The sequence below is a fragment of the Arvicola amphibius genome, chromosome 4, assembly GCF_903992535.2.
Source record: "Arvicola amphibius chromosome 4, mArvAmp1.2, whole genome shotgun sequence".
Lineage (NCBI taxonomy): Eukaryota > Metazoa > Chordata > Mammalia > Rodentia > Cricetidae > Arvicola > Arvicola amphibius.
Genome location: NC_052050.1, coordinates 18,508,481 through 18,511,198, shown reverse-complemented (window position 1 = coordinate 18,511,198; position 2,718 = coordinate 18,508,481).

Sequence of the window (2,718 nt, the reverse complement as noted above, 5' to 3'; positions counted from 1 at the left end):
TAAGGTCTGCTGTGGATAACTGCACTTTTCAGTTTATCTTAGAAGAAGGTCTGGAGAGTCCCAGAAATTACAGCGGGGGAATACAGAGTTTACGCAGCCTCTAAAAGCCAAATGTTGTTTGTTTTAGGGAGATAAAGACGTGGCTCGATCGCAAAAACATGCTTGCCTGACATGCACAATGTCCTGGCTGAACCAACTGGGCATGGTGGTACATATTTATATTCCCAGCATTAGGAGGTAGAGGCAGGAAGACCAGAAGTTCAATGTCATCTCAATACATGGCAAATTCAAGGCCAGTCTGGGACAGGTTCAAGAAGGAGAGGAGGGAGGAAGGAAGCAAGCAAGCTAAGAGCTGCAGAGATAGGTCAGTGGTTGAAATCACTTGCTGCTCTTCCGAAGGACCCCAGTTTGGTTCCCAGCATGCACATGGCGGCTCACAACCACTACTAGTAACTCCAATTCCAGGGAAGCAGACTTCTTTGGGTCTCCTTGGGTACTCGGCACATAAGTAATGCACATACACACAGGCAAAACACTTCTACACATAAAATTAACTGGGCGGGGGTAGGCTGGAGAGATGGTGCATCAGTTAAAACCAATGGCTGTTCTTCCAGACCACCTGAGTTCAATTCCTAGCACCCACATGGCAGTTTACAATTGCCTATATAACTCCACCTCCAGGGGACTGGGACACCCTCACACAGACATACATGCAAGTAAAATACCAGTGCACATAAAAAATAAAAAACTAAGAAAATAAAATTTTTGTTTGTATTTTTTTTTAAAGATTTATTTATTTATTATGTATATAGTATTGTCAGTATTCTGTCTGCATGTGTGCCTGCAGGCCAGAAGAGGGCACCAGATCTCCTTACGGATGGTTGTGAGCCACCATGTGGTTGCTGGGAATTGAACTCAGGACCTTTGGAAGAGCTGGCAGTGCTCTTTTTTTTTTTTTTTAAATGTTTTTGATTTTTTTTTAAAATTTATTTATTATGTATACAATATTGTCTCTGCATGTATGCCTGAAGGCCAGAAGAGGGCACCAGACCTCATTACAGATGGTTGTGAGCCACCATGTGGTTTCTAGGAATTGAACTCAGGACCTTTGGAAGAGCAGGCAGTGCTCTTAACCGCTGAGCCATCTCTCCAGCCCCGCAGGCAGTGCTCTTAACCACTGAGCCATTTCTCCAGCCCTGTTTTTGTTTTTCAAGACAAGATTTCTCTGTGTATATCTGTCCATACTGACACTAGGCTGGACTTGAACCCAGAGATTCACCTGCCTTTTCCTCCAGAGTGCTGGGATTAAAGGGATGAGCCACCACTGCCTGGCTAAAAATAATTTTTGTTTTGTTTTTCGAGACAGGGTTTCTCTGTCCTGGAACTAGTTCTTGTAGACCAAGCTGTCCTCAAACTCACAGAGATCCGCCTGCCTCTGCCTCCCAAGTGCTGGGATTAAAGGCGTGTGCCACCACCGCCCAGCTGGACTTTTTTTTTAATGAAAGACAGAGGCTCAGCTGGATATAGCAACTCAAACCTTTAATCTCAGCACTCAGGAGATAGAGGCAAACTGATCTCTGTGAGTTCAAGACCAACCTGGTCTACACTTCAAGTTCCAGGACAGGCAGGGCTACACAGTGCCTGTCTCAAAAATACAAAACAAACAAATGACAGAGTGTTGTGCAGCCTAAGCCAGCCTGGAGCTCTCTCTGTAGTCAAGGGTGACCTTGAATTTCTGATCTTCCTGTTCCTACCTCCTTAGTTCTAGGATCCCAGGTAATACCACACCTGACTTCTATGGTGCTGGGAATTGAATTTAGGGCTTTGTGCACTGTTGACAAGCACACTAACAACTATGCCAAGTTCTCAGTCTCTCTAATATAATCTGGTGACAGAAGTATGATCCCATCTCTCCCCAACTAAAACTCCATCAGAGATAAAGTCTCCCACTCTTCTGCACAATTCCTGCCTGCTTTTCCATTATTCTGTCTCTCTCTTTCTCTCCCTCCCTCTCTCTCTCTCTCCTTTCCTCTCTTTCCCTTTCTCCCTCCCTCCCTCCCTCCCTCCCTCCCTCCCTCTCTCTCTCTCTCTCTCTCTCTCTCTCTCTCTCTCTCTGTGTGTGTGTGTGTAAATTGGCAGGCTGATGTTGCTCTACCGCCTCGGTCTCTTCAGCAGATGGGGTGACAGGCCTGTACCACCAACCTTGCTTTCAATCTCAATATGCTCCTCATCCCCCAACCTACAGTTTTATCAGTCTCATTATGGCAACTCAAAAGCACCATCCTGGGCGGTGGAGATGGTTCAGTGGGTAAGAATATTTGTTGTGTTGGGCATGGTGGCACACGCCTTTAATTCCTGCACTCAGGAGCAGAAGCAGGTTGACCTCAAACTTGTGATCCTGGCTTATCCTCAAAATCTTCTCTGAAAGATTATATATTTATTATTTTTAATTATGTGTATGCCTGTGTTTCTGTGTTCGGGTTTGTGCATATGAGTGTTGGTACCCACAGAGGCCAGAAAAGGACTATGGAATTCAAGGCCTCACACAAAGTTTCTCCTGCCTCTGCCTTTAAGTGCTAGTATTATAGGCATGTGCTATCACACCTGACAAGGCAAAGTGTTGTATTTAATCTGTGAACTATGAACGGCAGGGTCCACCAGGCAGTGGTGGTGCAAACCTTTAATCCCAGCACTTGGGAGGCAGAGGCAAGGGATCGC